We start from the raw sequence: 17,058 nt of genomic DNA, 5'->3' as shown, positions 1-17,058 counted from the left end.
ATTCGCAAGCCGGGCAAGGACCTGGAGATTGAAAGAACACACAAGAGGGCTGGAGAGATGGCTCAGTGGTTAAGAGCATTGCCTGCTCTTCCAAAGCCCTGAGTTCAATTCCCAGCAACCACATGGTGGCTCACAACCATCTGTAATGAGGTCTGGTGCCCTCTTCTGGCCTGCAGACATACATACAGACAGAGTGTTGTATACATAATAATAAAATAAATAAATAAAAAAAAAAGAAAGAACACACAAGAGACCTGGGTTGTTCTCAGGAGATCAGTTGAATGCTGTTTATTCATACTTAGGAAAAACCTTATATTCCTAGCTGCTGCATAATGGAATTTTCCCCCTGGCAGGTAGGAAATTGCCATGCCCAAGGTGGAGTAAACAATGCCCTATAGCTAACCACCAGGCAGAACAGAGGGAGCACAGAATAGTCGGAAAATGCAATAAAATGTCTGGCCAGAAACTGTCCTTAAGATGAACCCCGGGAGGAGGTGTAGACCCATGGGCCCTACAGGCACATGGATGGACTAAGTCTCCTCCCTATTTCCACGTTACTCATCTACTTCATTTGCTTACAGGGGCAGGTAGTCAAGCCCAGCATTTGGGGGCACTGCCAGAGCTGGGGATTTGCACTAAGATTCTGGGTACGGTATTTCACATAGGACTAATACCATAGTGATGACCAATGCCTGCAGTCAAAGTATTTTGACTTACTCCTTTCCTATTTGTAAACATTTAATTTTCTACCCTCATAAATAAAATCCCTTGAAAATACTACCAGTTATTGGAGCTGGAGAGGTGACTAAGTGGTTAAGAACATATACTGCTCTTGTACATGATGCTGGCTGGGTTCCCCCAGTACCTGTACCTGCAACTCCAGACGATCTAATGCCCGCCTCTGGTCTTCTCAGGCACTGCCCAAGTGTGGTGCACATACACGCAGGCAAAATGCTCATACAGATAAAATAAAAGGAAATTAAAAAATTATTGTCTGTGTGTGTGTATAGGTGGGGGTGCTCATGTGCCACAGTGTGAGTGTGGAGGTCAGAGGACAGCTTTGTGGGGTTGGTTTTTAATTTCCACCTTTTTGTGGGTTCTGGGAACTTTTTACCCATTGATTCACCCTGTTGGCATGACAGATAAATCATGAGTGTTGTTTGCTGTCAAAACATTAATATTGACTTCCTTTTGGCCTAATAGAGTAAGGATTTCTCTCTCTCTCTCTCTCTCTCTCTCTCTCTCTCTCTCTCTCTCTCTCTCTCTCCTCTCTCTCTCTCCTCTCTCTCTGTGCCCACACAACTGTACATATGGAAGCCAGGTGTTGTTGTCTTCCTTGGTCACTCATCCCTGCTTATTTTTTAAAGACAGTGTCTCTTACTGAACCTGGAACTTACTGATTTGGTTATACTGTCAGGCTAACAAGCTCCATGGATCTTGTGTCCACTTTTTTTAGCACTGGAATGACAGGTATGTGCCACCATGTCTGTTCTCTTCTCAGGGGTGCTTGGGATTTGGCTCACACTTCACTGACCAACCTACTTTCCTAGCCCAGACAGATCCTGAGCTTTCTAAGTTACTGCGTTTACAGAACACATTTCACCACAAGGTTAAACGTTAAAGAATTTTCTTTATAAACAGAGTTGTAAGGTGGATTTATGAGGGGTATTGTTTAGATCTAGGAATGAGGAGGCAGTGTTAAAAAGTCAAGGTTGTAGATAATTTTGGCCCTCAGTAAGCAGTTTCCTTATTGTCTTAGACCTCTGTCTGAGATATCTTTTGTAAAATACACATTGACTGTGTAGGCAATTTTGGTTCGTCAGTGGTGTCTGATGTTTCCTGAGTCTGTCAGCAGAAAAGGCAAATAGTGTTCTGGAATGAAGAACAGCTTTTCTTCCCTATGCTTCCTTCCATGTCATCATGACTTTCCCTGTACATTTATCTTGTTGCAGTTGGTTTAAAAGACTCAGCACACACTGGCTTCTCTCCTGTCCATACCAGTTCCCAAGGGGCTGCCTTGTCTGGGTTTCTCCACAAAGTGGAATCAGAATCAGAAGAAAATCATAGGAGCTAGTGAACCCTGACACAGCAACACTTGTGAAATCTCTCATTGCTTTGCCTTTGTGGTGACCTGATCAACACAACTGGGGTGGCCAAACTTGAATGTAAACAGGGAGAGTTAGAACCAAGGTCTTGATGGGAGGTGCATCAGAGGGCTTCCTGTGCCAAGTCCGTTGCAAACATTTCTGTTTACCATCAATCTGTCTTTCCCTTTTCCCCCTGTTCCCTGTTGTTCTTTCCCTCTCTTGTGTAACATGAGGGCGGGCTTGTTGGGGTTTCTGTCCCACTCAGTACCCCACAACCGGCAAATCCCAAAGAAAATCACACACAGGACTCCATAAGATTATAAACTGATTGACTCTTAGCTCTGGCTACTTATTAGCTCTTATAACTTATGTTACCCCATTATCCTTATCTATGTTAGCCACACGGCTCAGTACCTTTCTCAGCTGGGCAAGTTACATCCTGCCTCTTCAGTGGTCTGCACAGGAATGGCGGGGGGAGCTTCCTCCTCCCTAGCCTTATCCTAGTCTCATTGCCCCACCTCTCCTTCCTGTCTGGTTGACCTGCCTATACTTCCTGCCTGGTCAATCAGCATTTTATTAAAATACATGATTGGCAGAATACAGACAATTCTCCCACACCATGTTTACCATCAATCTGTCTTTCCCTTTTCCCCCTGCCCCATGTTGTTCTTTCCCTCTCTTGCCTTATTCTTCCTCTTTCACCATCTTTCATTGATTTGCTCTGGGGGCATTTTTCATTAAAATCAGAGCCGCAGGGCTGTAGAAGTGGTTCAGCACCTACGAGAACTGGCTGCTCCTCTAGAGGACTAGGTTTGATTCTCAGCACTCACATGGCAGTTCATAACCATACATAGCTCTACCCCTAGGGGGTCTGATGTCCTCTTCTGGCCTCAGTGGGTCCTGCATGTGTGTGGTGTACAGACACACATGTAGACAAAACACCCATATACATAAAATAAATACAAATGTTAATTTTTAAGAATTACAGCAATAAGGTAGGTTTTATATTTGCCCTAAAGTGAAATTCCTAAAGTTAGTAATGGCTTGTAAAAATGCTGTAAAAGGATGTGGGAATAACTTTTGGTAAGAGTTTGTGAAGACTAAGGTAATAATCATATATGCTAATTAAGTATATATTAAATATACATATAAATCTAATTACAAATAATTATATTCATAAATTTATTTATAAAGTTCAAGAGCACATCTGCCATTTGGGGAGCTAAAATCAAAGTAAAATCAAGGTGAAATCCAAGGTTTCAGCTACTCATTTAAACTGTAAGATGAAGGAAAGAATAGCGGTTGGTTAATCCACCTACTGTCTCTAGTTATTAAACAGAACACTTCCCGAAGTCCATTTGCAGCATTGGTGGTTATGAGTGTGGATGCGTTAGTGAAGGAACTTTCTCTTGTGTTTGTTTCAGCTTTCTGCTTCTCTTCTCATTCTCTTGGAGAGGAGAAGATGGCTCAAGCATGGAGAATTTAAATTGTTCAAGGTGGCTTTCTCTGATGGAGGTAAGAAGGGCCAGGCCTCACAGGGTAGAGTACTGAAAAAAACCAACAATTTCAAAAGCTGGATGTGGTGGTGCCTATCTATAATCCAGTGATTTTGAGGTTGAGGCAGAAGGATTCTGAGTTAGAACACTGCCTCAATAAACAAACAAACAAACAAAAATATCACCACCACCAATAACAGAAAACCAGGCAAAATCAATTTTCTATTCCATTAAAAAGATGAGGAGATATTTGAAGATTCATTTATTTTTCATAAAGGTGGTAGTGAGTTATTATTATTATTTAAAGACAGTATCTTGCTACATAGCCCTGGTTGACCTAGAACTCACAGAGATCCTCTTTTCTCTGCCTATCTAGTGCTGGTATTAAAAGTGTGAGCCACTACACCTGGCATTTCTTGTTGACCTTGTAGATGTTGCAAGGAACCACTTGTTCATCCTGGCCTCCCAGAACCAAAATAATCACACAGAAACTGTATTAATTAAATCACTGCTTGGCTCTAGCTTCTTATTGGCTAACTCTTACATCTTAATTTAACCCATTTCTATTTCTACTAATCTGTATATCACCATGAGGTCATGGTTTACCAGCAAAGTTTTAGCATGTCTATCTCAGGCGGCAGATCAGATCTGATTCTGCCTTCTTCCTCCAAGAATCCAGTTCTGTCTTCCCCACCTACCTAACTTCTGCCCTATCAACAGGCCAAGGCAATTTCTTTATTCATAACCAAGAAAAACAACTCACAGACAGAAGGACCTCCTACACCATTTCCCCTTTTCTGTTTAAACAAAAAGGAAGGCTTTAATTTTAACATAGTAAAATTACATATAACAAAACAGGTATCAAACAAGAATCATAGTTACAATATTTATATCTACTTTATCTTTTATCATAACTAAGGAAAACTTTAACTATCTATCTATTCCTCAACTCCATCAAAGACTCCAGAAGGATATAATATTATCTAAGTAAGCAAGAAGTACATTGTAAGCAACTTCCAAAACTCTAGAATTACAGAGACATCTCGCTGCCTGGAGAGTCACCCAAAATTCCTCTGTACCATTGGGGCATCCATCTTCAGCCTATAGGCCCATACTGTCCAGCAGACTCTTCCATGAAGCAGGAAATTTCAAAGACAGGTTTGCCTATATTGGCAGTTTATTGGTCATCTTCTGTGTTCTGCAGACTGTCTGGCAGATTCTTTCATGAGGCAAAACCCGCAAAGGATCATCTCACCTTTAGTCAAGTTCAGAAGTCATTTCTCTGCAGGTCCTGCATGTCCAGTGAAGCAGTCCAGGCAAGAGCAGATTCTTGCCCAAATGACTAACCAGCTCAATAAGGAGCCTTGTCAATGTCCATCATCCTTTTGAAGTAGCTTGGTGCTGCCAGGAGCAGATGTGCCTCATTGTCATGAAAAGCCCTAAGTTCTTAAAACACTTTAACTAATAAAACTCAGTCAATTGAGGTACTTTCAGAAATGGTACAGACTGGTACCAAGCTTCTCGATAAAGAGGTTGGAAATCTGAAGGAGGATACGAACAATTTAACTAACAAAACTTGGTCAACTGAGGTACTTTTAGAAATGGTACAGCTGATAGTAATTTATTTAAAGAGAGATTCAGCACCCTGGAGAAAGATATAGCCAATTTGGCACATAAAACCCAATCAATGATAGTGGGTGCTAAAACATTATTTGAGAAAATTCTCACTATTGAATATATTAATGAGACTCTGTCAAAGGGGTATGACAGATTGACTGATAGAATGTCTCTCCAGAAAGGTATTATACATTCTATAAAGACTATGTCCAAGGATGAGACATTATCTCTACTATACAGACTTTATACCTTGGAATCCTCAATGAGAACATTGGAATAGAACACTGGACAGGAGGTACAGACATTACAAAAGGCAGTGGTAAACAGTTTTGAAAAGATTCAAGAAATCATCGAATTTGATGACCTGGAGCAAAAAGGAAAAAGGCAAAATTTAACCTCGTCGTTACGTAACAATCTCTGGGATAGCTTCCCCAGAGTTCTGCCTGCCTTTCCACTAATAGCATCAGAAAAAGTATCTGGCTCTAAGTACCCTAAGGTTGTCAAAGAATATTCAAGGGAGCTCATGTGTATGACGGATCTAAAGGAAATTAAACAAGCAATTGTAGCTTACAAACTACATTTCTCCCTTGTTAGGGAAATGATCAAAATGTAGTCTTTCAGTAACAAACAAGACCTCAAGATTGGACTCAGTTAATCTCAGCAGTTCTAGAATGTGGACTGCAATTACTTTGGAGGTGCTTTTTTAAAGAGGAGGCAAGAATTTTAGAGCAACAAGAGAAAGCAAAAGGACTTAGATTTCCCTAGATCAAATTCTATGTGAAGGACTTTACTCTGATCTTCAGGATCAAGCTCTTTATGATGACCACAACTTATCCCTATGTAGCACAGCATCTTTAAAGGCTTAGAACAGGATTCAGGAACCAGAAAAGAGTTGAATCATATCTCAGGGTTTAAAAGGGTCAGAGAGAACCTTTTAGTGACTTTTTGCAAAGACTAACTGGGGCTGTACAAATTGGGGTAAGTGACCCAGAAGTTAGACGTATAATAATTGAATCTTTGGCTCATGAGAATTCCAACATAGAATAGGATCCTTTGGCCTTTAAAGATTATGTCAGCACTCATGGATGAATGTGTCTTGCATACAGTGAATGTCGAGATACTTGACTATGGTACTGAAGCTTGGGTAGGACAAGCAATTTCTAATGGCAAGAGAAGACATCAAAATACCAAATGTTTTAATTGTGGTAGAATGGGACATCTGAGAAGAGATGGTAGACAACAGATTCCTAAGAATAATGTCTCCTCTGGGAATAGCAGGAACAGGAGGAGTCAGCCTTCAGGTATATGTAGGAGGTAGGCAAAGGCCAACATTGGACCAATGGATGTAGGTCAACCAAAGATAAACAAGGCAACCTGATAACATTGGGAAATGCTGTGCGGGGCCTCTCGCAGGTCCGCATAATGAATGTGGCCTAGTCATTCCCAGTTACTGTGGAGAGCATGTCTCACCAGGAAAATTAAAAAATCCAATGCCTGCTGTAAAAAAAAAATACTGGACTGAATGATGAAATAGATGTGGAAGATGAATCAAAAACTCCAGTAGAACAGAGGAAATGTATATTCTGGCATATATCTATAAATGAGCAAAGACAAGAGCTAAGAGTGTGTATAAGTGGCATTTTTATTGAATGCTTATTTGATACAGGTACAGATGCCAGTATCATTACTCCAGAATCATGGCATCTGAATTGGCCTCTTCAGGAGGTAGAGGTTCAATTCCTGGGAATTGGAACCCTGTCTTGGGTAAAACAAAGCATGAGATGGGTTGACTGTTTAGGACCAGAAGAGCAAATAGGAAGACTAAGGCCATATATAGCCAATACTGCAGTGAATTTGTGGGGTTGTGACCTATTGCAGCAATGGAATACCCAGATTAACATTCCTGCAGCCCCCAAAACTTTTGTTCCTGAGGAAAATAATAGAAGATATTATAGACAACAGACACTTGTACGGACTGTACAAGAACACAAAGCAATTGATAAACCTTCAGAGGTACCAACAGCCCTACCATTAAAATGATTAACTGAGAAACCAATATGGGTTAAGCAGTGACCTCTAGCTGAGGAAACATTGCAGGCTTTAGAACAGCTGGTACAAGAGCAACTAGATGCTCTACATATAGAAGAATCTACCAGCCCTTGGAATTCTCCTGTATTTGTTGTTAACAAGAAATCTGGAAATGGAGAATGGTGACAGATCAAGAAATCTGGAAAATGGAGAATGGTGACAGATCTTAGAGCTATCAAGTAGGTTATTCAACCTATGGGCCCTCTGCAATCTGGAATCCTCTGCCTTCTTTGTTACCAAAAGAATGGCCTTTCATAGTTATTGATTTAAAGAATTGGTTTTTCATTATACCTTTACAAGAAAAGGATAGAGAAAAGTTTGCTTTACAGTACCTACTTATAATAATTTTCAGCCTACTAAGAGATATCAATGGACTATCCTCCCACAGGGAATGTTCAATAGCCGCATCCTGTGCCAATGCTTTGTCAGCCAGCCATTGGAAATAATACACAAGCATTTCCTAAGTCTATAATTACATGGATGACATTTTATAATCTGATTCAAATACAGATACTTTAGAAAGGATGTTTGAAGAAGTAAAGAAAGTCTTGCCTAAATGGGGATTACAAATTGCTCCTGAAAAGATTCAAAGAGGAGATTCTGTTAATTACCTAGGTTACAGAATAGGTTTACAGAAAATTAGAACACAAAAGGCACAAATTAGGAGAGACTGGTTGCAGACTCTTAGTGACTTTCAAAGATTACTAGGAGACATTTCCAGTCTACGATGGCTGTTGGGACAACAGCTCATCTAATAATTCATCTAAACAAAACCTTAGATGGTTATAAAGAATTGAATAGTCCCAGAGAATTAACAGCTGAAGCAGAAAAGGAATTGACGATTGCTGAGGAGAAACTACACGAGGCATATGTGAATAGGGTGAATCCAAATCTTGATTGTATTCTAGTCATATTGCCTTCCAGAATTTTTCCTACATGAATTTTAATGCAGAGGGATAATATTATCTTGGAATGGATCTTTTTACCACATAAACCAAGTAAAAAATTAAAAACTTATGTGGAAAAGGTCTCTGAATTAATTATAAAAGGTAAAATGAGACTTTGTCAATTAGCAGGTATAGACCCAGCAGAAATTATAGTGCCTTTTACTGCTGAAGAAATAGAAAAGTTATGGGAAGACAATGAACCCTGAAAAAGTGCTTGTACTAATTTTGGGGGAGAAATTAATAACAATTACCCCAAAGCAATAGATTTAACTTTATAAAGAGAATGTCTTATATTCTCCCCCAAATTATAGGTGTTGAACCAATAACTGGGGCCTGTACATTTTATACTAATGCAAATAAATCGGGGTAGGCAGGTTATAAATCAAAAGAATTAAGTAAGGTGGAACAAAGGCCTTATAATTCTGTCCAGAAGGCAGAATTATATGCTACTCTTATGGTACTAAGGGATTTAAAAGAACTTCTCAGTATAGTTACTGATTCACAATATGCATAAAGAATTGTCTCGCATATTGAAATCACTGAATTTATACCAGATGATATGGAATTGACTTCATTATTCATCCAGGTGCAAGACATAAACAGGAATAGGTTTTGTCCTATATACATAACACACATCTGATCCCATACGGGTCTGCCAGGTCCTCTATCACAAGGTAATGCAGAAATTGCTCGATTATTTATTGGAAGCATGTTACAGGCCTCTGAATTTCATAAAAAAACATCATGTCAATAGTAAAGGTTTAAAGAAAGAGTTTTCTATTACATGGCAACAAGGTAAGGAGATTATAAAAAGATGTCCTACTCTTTTTATAATCAAACACCATTGCCTGCAGGGAGTAAACCTAAGGGTACCCAAAGGAATGAAATCTGGAAGATGGATGTGTTCTACTTACAGAATTTGGTAAATTAAAATATATACACCACACCTTAGTCATATCATCAGACTTTCAATGGGCAACTGCCTTGAGCTCAGAAAAGGTTGATTCAGTAATCACATATTTATTGGAAGTTGTGGCCATCATGGGTATACCTGCACAAATAAAGATAGACAATGGTCCAGCATATATATCTAAAAAAATGAAATGCTTATTTTTGTTGTTGTTGTTTTGCTTATTATAATATAAAGCACATTACAGGTATACCAAAAAAATCCTACAGTTCTGGCAGTTATAGAAAGGTCAAATTATACTATAAAGGATATGCTGAACAAACACAAAGGGATGGAAAATACCCCCAGAAATGATTGCATAATGCTTTATTAACCTTGAATTTTTTTAAACGCTAATGAGAAAGGAAGAACAGCAGTAGAGAGGCAGTGGATAATGGAAAAAACTTCTGAACTGAATCAACCAATATATTTCAAGGATGTATTAACCTCACAATGGAAACCAGGAGATGTGCTACGTTGGGGAAGGGGTTTTGTTCTTGCTTCCATAGGAGAAGAAAAATTATGTATACCATAAAAATTAATAAAGATTTGCTTTGAAAAGGAGAAACCTCTTGAAAAAGAGAAATGACAGCTCATCCACAATAGTGACAACCATACAGGTGGTAAGGAAACAACTCACAGACAGAAGAACCTCCTGCACCATGTATACTTTATATTTGTTTTGAAACAGCATTTTACACAACCAAGATGTCCATGAATTTCCTTTTTTCCCTACCCCCAGATTGCTGGAATTACAACTGTGCACTGCCATTCTGGCTTTCTGAATGAGGGACATTGTATATTGTAGGCAAGCTAGGCAAGTACTCTATGGACTGACTCACACCCACCCAGTCACATGCATCTTGTAGATTTCACTATGTTCTACTTATTCCTTTTCTGAATCCTCCTTTCCTTACTCTGTGGTGATTTCTAGACACAGGGTTTCAGTTGCTGTGCTCTGAGTTACTTCCCTGAGCTGCTTCCTGAGTTACAGCATCTTCCAGGACACCAGTCCTCCAGCTGGAGAATGCTGTCACCCCAGAACACATACATGTTGTAGAAAATTATCTTAAGGTGTGTGACTTTTGTTTATGCTGCATTTGTTTAACTCTGTGAAGCTGTGTTACTTGGCCTGTCTAAAATGCCTGAATAAAGAGCTGAACAGCCAATAGTGAGGAAGGAGAAAGGGTAAGCAGGCCTGGCAGGCAGAGAGTATAAATAGGAGAACTCACATAAAGAAAAAAGGAGCAAGGGAGAGCAAGGAGAGGAGGCTATCAGGGGCCAGCTCCCCAGCTACACAGTAAGCCACAGAGAAAGAAGCAAAGAAAGATAAGCAGAAATAGAGAAAGATGAAAGTCCAGAGGCCAAAGATAGACAGGATAATTAAAGTTAAGAAAAGCTAGCTAGAAACAAGCCAAAGTAATGCTGGGTATTTATAGGAAAGAATAAGACCCTGTGTGTGATTTATTTGGTAGCTGGGTGGTGGGCTCTAAAAGACCAAAGACCAAATGGAAAAAGAGTAGAAAAAAACAACCAATAGCAGTTTGGTGTTCCAATGTGTGGCTATAGAGTAAAAGAAAAATCAACAACGTACACGTCCCTTTCCATTTCTCTAGCATATCTAATATGTATTGATTGCAAAGGAGGAGACCTACCAAGTGCAGAGTCATCCCCTACAGAGCAACTAAAGGACTCAGTAGGTGAACATCATTTAACAGGAAAGTCACAATGGCACTCTGAAAATCTCATGGCTGTGAGAGTTGTGCTTCCTGCTGTGTGTGTGTGTGTGTGTGTGTGTGTGTGTGTGTGTGTGTTAGAGAGCATGTGTCGGGGGAGAGTCAGAATAATAATTATAACAAAATGTATTATTTCTTCTTTGAATGTGCCGTTATTTTGTGGACTATTCATAACTGTTTCCTGGGCCACAGAGATGGCTCAACAGATAAAGACAACTGTTACCATGTAAGGCAGCTCAAGCAGAAACCCTGGGACCCATAGAATAGAAGGTAAGAAATGGAATTTACAATGTATCCTTCAGACCTCCACTTATATGATATGGTATGCTCATGCACACATACACACACACACACATGCACGCACACACACACTCATGCACATGCACACCCACCCACATGCACACACACAAACACACATACACGCATACACACACTCATGCACATGCACACATACCCACATGCACACACACCCACATGCGCACACACACACATGCACGTGCACACACACACACACTCATGCACATGCACACCCCCCCCAACAGGTCCACAGTGTAATAAAAACATTAAACAAAGTATTATTTCCATTCATGCTTGGAGTTCCAGCACTTGGGAGGTTGAGGTGGGATCCAGAGTTCAAGGACATCCTTGGCTGTATGGCAAACTTGAGGCCAGCCTGGGCTATATGAGACCCTGTCTCAAGGAAACAAAAGAACTCCAATTGTTGTAGGATGTCCTTCTGTATGCTGTGAATATGTGCTGCTCTCATTGGTTGATAAGTAAAGCTACTTTGCCCTATGTCAAGGCAGAATAGGGCTAGGTAGGAAATCCAAGCAGAGATATAGGAAAGGAAGGGTGGAATCTGGGAGATGTCATCCAGCCACCCAAGTAACACCATGGTCAAGTGACAATACATAGATTAATAGAAATGGGTTCATTTAAATGCAAGGGCTAGTTATTAATAAGCCTGAGTCATCAGCCAAACATAAGTAATATTAAGCCTCTGAATGGTTATTTGGGAACTGGTGGGTGGGAGAGAAACCTCCCACCAATTACAACCAATTCTCTTCAGCTGTTCTCCAGGGACATCTAGGGTGTCCAGCTCTCATTTTCTCTTGCACAGCCTTGTGGACACATACTTTTGACTCTGATATGGTACCCTCCATTTGTTTCTTCTTCCTCTGGTTGTTGCTGTGATAGTCCTTGTTGATGGTTCTCAGTTCAAATTACAGCATCCCTGGCTCACTGCTTGATGTAGGTGGGTCTTCTTTCTATGTGTTGCTTTCATTGGTTAGCTAATAAAGAAACTGCTTGGCCTGATAGGTCAGAACATAGGTGGGTGGTGTAGACAGATCAGAATGCTGGAAGAAAGAAGCAGAGTCAGGCAGAGGCAGAGAGCTGCCCGCCATGAAGTTGTCAGGTCAGAAATGCTGAATCTTTCCGGGTAAGCCACAAGCTTGTGGTGACATACAGATTATTAGAAATGGGTTGAAGTCAAGATGTGAGAGTTAGCCAATAAGAGGCTACAGATAATGGGCCAGGCAGTGTTTAAAAGAATACAGTTTCTGTGTAATTATTTCAGGGGTAAGCTAGCTGGGACCCAGGAAAAAAAGCAGCCCACCGCTCCTTCTACAGAATGGCACTCCAAAGTGGTAACTAACTCCACGTAAAACCTAAGAGGGCTTAAAAAGGAATTCTAGACACAAATATAGATTTTAACACAGCTTTTTGCTGTTTGCTAGGGTGTGCTGCAGAGAAATTTTCCTAACTCAGCAGCCTCAGCAGGAAAAAACCTGCACTGTTTTAAAACGTGGCTTCCTGGGCCCTGCTACTGGTACAAACCCCAGCTATGGAGCATTTCTGGGCCCGGACGTTTGTGTGCCCACTCAGGATCGGGAACAAAGTAGCTGAGACCATTCCTGTGGCTCAGCTCTTCCTGCCTGAGTGGGCAGCAGGATCAGTTCTACTAGAAAGTGGCGATTTTGAAATACCAGTTTCTGGGCTGTGCCGCCATAGCAATCTCTGTCTGGCTCCTGCGGGAGACAGAGCTTTTGAATGCAGCATTTGGAGTAAAGTGTTACAATTTGTTTGATGGCAACTAGACTCACTGTGTGCCTAAAAGGGAGTCATTGCGTGCTACGACTCAGAGGCACAAACAGCTCCATCATGCTAGTGGTGCAACGTGCAAGGATCAGAGGCACGAGTGGCCCCGCCATGTTGGTCTGGGCAGAGCAAGCCTGCAGTACCGGTTTTTGACCTAGGAATGTCACAGCTTAGATTCTTAAGTGCTTAGTAATTTAAACGTGCAAAGCAAAAAATGTTCCTAGACTGTAGAAAATTACAGATTCACAATAGGACAGATTCAGACTTAAAAGACTTCTAAAAGGGTCACAGTGTTGGATGAGTGTACATAGGCTTGGAAGAGATAAGAAAAGGAATATAGAGAATAAAGTTAATGCCTTAAAAAAAGGGAAAAGTCTTTAAAGAGACAGAGTACAGATAGTTATAGATTAAAAGAAATAAATAAAAATAAGTCATGTAAAAATGGAAAATTCTCAGAGAGCCTGGATTCTGTGTATTATTGTGTTTTCTTTAAAATTTTTGACTGTGAAGGAGCTAAGTACAGAGAGACATTTCATTGTGTGGGCTTCCAAGCTAAACCAGAATGGATATAAGGGTATTATTACTTCAGAATTTGGGTCTAAAAAAATGATGCTTTGGAAAAGAGGGTCTTCTTTTGTTTTCACATAGGATGAGACCCTGTGGATTGCTTCTATCCCAATATGGTATGATAGACCACGCTCTCCTGAAATATTGCTATGAACACCCTCAAAAAATTACTTCACACATTATATACCATGAAAGATCCAATTAATTCTACCCCTTTACAGCAGGAAGAAGTTTGGAGAGAAATTACTACGTCCCTATTCCCAGATATTGTTTATAAATATTCTTTTACATTTAAAGGGGGATATGATATAGATATGAATAATTTGCATTGGTATGGATTTTAAGGTCAATTTTGTTATATCTATATGTATTTCTGCTCTTGATTAAGGTATTGTGATTGTGTAGTTCATTTAAAAATGTAATGTATAATTAGGAAGTATAGGTTGTTAATGTATAATCATCAATAATAGTCAAGCTTGTAGTCATGTTAGTTAGATTTTCTAGATATATAGAGATATATTTCAGTTAGATAGGCCTTCTTCATATCTTTCAAAGACTACAGAATATGGCATTTAATGTTTTAATAACTTAGGGTTTTCATGACAATGAGACACATCTGCTCCTGGCATCACCAATCTACTTCAAGAGGAAGATGGGCATCGAAGAGGCTCCTTACAGAGTTTGACAGCCATTTGGACAAGAAACTGCTCTTGCCTGGACTGATACATAAACTGGACACAAAGAACCCACAGAGAGAGGACTGCTGAATTTGCCTAAAGGTGAGATGGTCTTTTGGGGTACCTGATTCATGAAAGAGTTTGTGAGACATTCTGCAGGACACAGCAGATAGTGACTGAACTGCCTTTGAAATTTCCTGCTTCATAGAAATGTCTGCTGGAAACTATGGGCCTGTAGGCTGAAGATGGATGCCCCAATGGTACAAAAGAACTTTGGGTGACTGTCCAGGCAGCAAGATATTTCTGTCATTTCTAGAGTTTGGAAGTTACTTACTTCTTGCTTACTTAGGTAATATTATATCCTTCTGGAGTCTTTGATGAAGTTGAAGAATGGTTAGTTATAGTTATAGTTTCCCTTAGTTATGATAAAAGATAAAATAGATATAAATATTGTAACTGTAATTCTTGCTTTATAACTATTTTGTTATATGTAATTTTACTATGTTAAAATCAAAGCCTTTCCTTTTTGTTTAAACAGAAAAAGGGGAAATGATGTAGGTGGGTCTTCTTTCTATATGTTGCTTTCATTGGTTAACTAATAAAGAAACTGCTTAGCCTGATAGGTCAGAACATAGGTGGGTGGTGTAGACAGAACAGAATGCTGGGAGAAAGAAGCAGAGTAAGGAAGAGGCATAGAGCTGCCCGCCATGAAGTTGCCAGGTCAGAAATGCTGAATCTTTCCGGATAAGCCACGAGCTTGTGGTGACATACTGTTTTCATGTAATTATTTCGGGGGTAAGCTAGCTGGGATCCAGGCAAGAAAGCAGCCTGCTGCTCCTTCTACAACTGCTCACTACACTAATACTGGGTGTAATGGTACAACACCTTTAATCCTAGCACTTGGGAGCCAGAGACATGCAGAACTCTGGGAGTTCAAGGCCAACCTCACATATATAGAGTATTGCAGAGTAGCCAGGGGGCTATATAGTGAGACGAAAAAGTCAAATAGGCTGCCAATGGTTCACACCTTTAATCATAGCACTCAGGAGGCAAAGGCAGGTAGATCTCTGAGTTTGAGGCTAACTTGTTCTATAAAGTAAGTTCCAGGGTAGCCAGGGCTACACAGAGAAACCCTGTATCAAAATAAATAAATAAATAAATAAATAAAAAAGAAGTTTTATGACAGGGTTTTGTGTATGCAGTTGAGGCAAGGGAGGTTTCTTGCCCAGTGGGTAGTTTTGGCACATTTAAAACTAACTCCATATGGAGGTTCTTTGATGCCCATCATCTTCTTTGAAGTGGATTGGTACTGCCAGGAGCAGGCATGTCTCATTGTTATGAAAAGCATCATGTTATTAAAAAAAAAATCTTAAATGCAACATTCTATAGATATCTGAAGTGTTTGAAGACCTCCTATTTATTTAAAATACACTTGTGTTTAACCTTTAAAACATACCTAACATACCTATAAGTTAGGTGACTATTAACTTGCATTTTTTAATTATCCTAAACAGTTTGCAATGGTAGTTTTCAAGGACTAGACCTTACCATTTTAAATGAGTTGCACCTTAAACAAGACTAAATACATATATACAGTGTGCTGTAACAAAATAACCTTAAATTTGTATCAATATACAAAAATCCATACCAGCGTAAAGTATTTGAGGCTAGTAGTTGCTTTTTAGCTTAATAGTAGATTAATTAATCTACCCTTTTATCCTATCATTTCTATATTCCTTTTTCCCCTAACACTAGGTAGAAGAGAAAAGATAATAGAGTAAAGGTAAAGAAAGAAAGAAAGGAAAAAAGAAAGAAAGAAAGAGAGAGAGAGAAATTCCTTAATCTAACCTCCTTTATTTAGCCTCCTACCTGACCATGAGCAATAATATCTTGCAACAAATGCCCCCAGGTGACAACAAACATCTATAATCCACTGAGTGACAAAAAACACCCATCCCACCTCTTGGGACTATGAGCATTATGCTCTTAAAATTTCTTCCTGTTGTCTGGGGGCAATGACATCTTTAGGGGACCCTGAGAAAACAGGGATAATGGTCAAGACCTGCGAGAGTTAGCTGTATCATTTGTTGTTCAGTCTCTGTGTGATGGGAAAGTGCAGGGCTTTACTGAAGTCCTGGCTGGATTAGTCTGTGGGGCTGGACCATTTTAGCTAACCACTTTGAAGCTTTCCTGGCTGCAGATTTCTGAGGAAATGGCTACTGAGGCATTCCGTGAGACTGGATCACCTTGGCTACTCGTCTTGACTGGTCCCTTTCTTCTAAAACACACAAACATTTTTTTAATTCTTTTTATTGGGCTACATATTTCTCTCCATTCCCCTTCCTCCCCCACCCCAACCCCTTTCTTCCCTCTTGCACGATCCCAATGCTTCCAATTTACTCAGGAGATCTTGCTTTTTTCAACTCCCCATGTAGATTAAATCCATATACGTCTCTCTTAGGGTCCTCTTTGTTGTCTAGGTTCTCTGGGATTGTGATTTGTTGGCTGGTTTTCCTTTGATTTATGTTTAAAAGTCACTTATGAGTGAATACATATTATATTTGTCTTTCTGAATCTGGTTACCTCATTCAATACCATATAAAACACACAAACTTTTTTTTTTGACAAAGATTGGCTTTAGCTATAAATAGAATAGTATCAGATATAGAAGTCAGGCAACTATTAATCAAATCTTTAGCTTTTGAAAATGCTAATTCAGAATGCAAAAGGGTAGCTGGAGTTTCCTTTACAAACAAATTCAATATCAATAGATGAATGGATTAGCAATACAGCT

The 17,058-nt window shown here is 39.7% G+C and overlaps 1 long non-coding RNA gene across 3 annotated transcripts; it reads left to right on the top strand.

Moving 5' to 3' along the window:
* The first annotated feature begins 1,266 nt into the window (after positions 1-1,266).
* On the top strand, positions 1,267-15,435 carry LOC146889508 (uncharacterized). 3 transcript variants are annotated; one of them, XR_014999858.2, is made up of 5 exons: positions 1,267-1,470; positions 3,512-3,602; positions 11,113-11,190; positions 14,180-14,366; positions 14,473-15,435. It is a non-coding gene; the product is annotated as an uncharacterized LOC146889508 (long non-coding RNA). The 3 variants fall into 3 exon arrangements; XR_014999857.2 differs by having other exon boundaries at positions 14,180-15,435; XR_014999859.2 differs by lacking the exon at positions 11,113-11,190 and having other exon boundaries at positions 14,180-15,435.
* Positions 15,436-17,058: the final 1,623 nt, after the last annotated feature.

Source organism: Myodes glareolus, chromosome 25, assembly GCF_982192425.1.
Source record: "Myodes glareolus chromosome 25, mMyoGla1.1, whole genome shotgun sequence".
NCBI lineage: Eukaryota > Metazoa > Chordata > Mammalia > Rodentia > Cricetidae > Myodes > Myodes glareolus.
The sequence above is the reverse complement of the archived record's forward strand: the minus strand, read 5'-3'. Positions and strand labels throughout refer to the sequence as shown.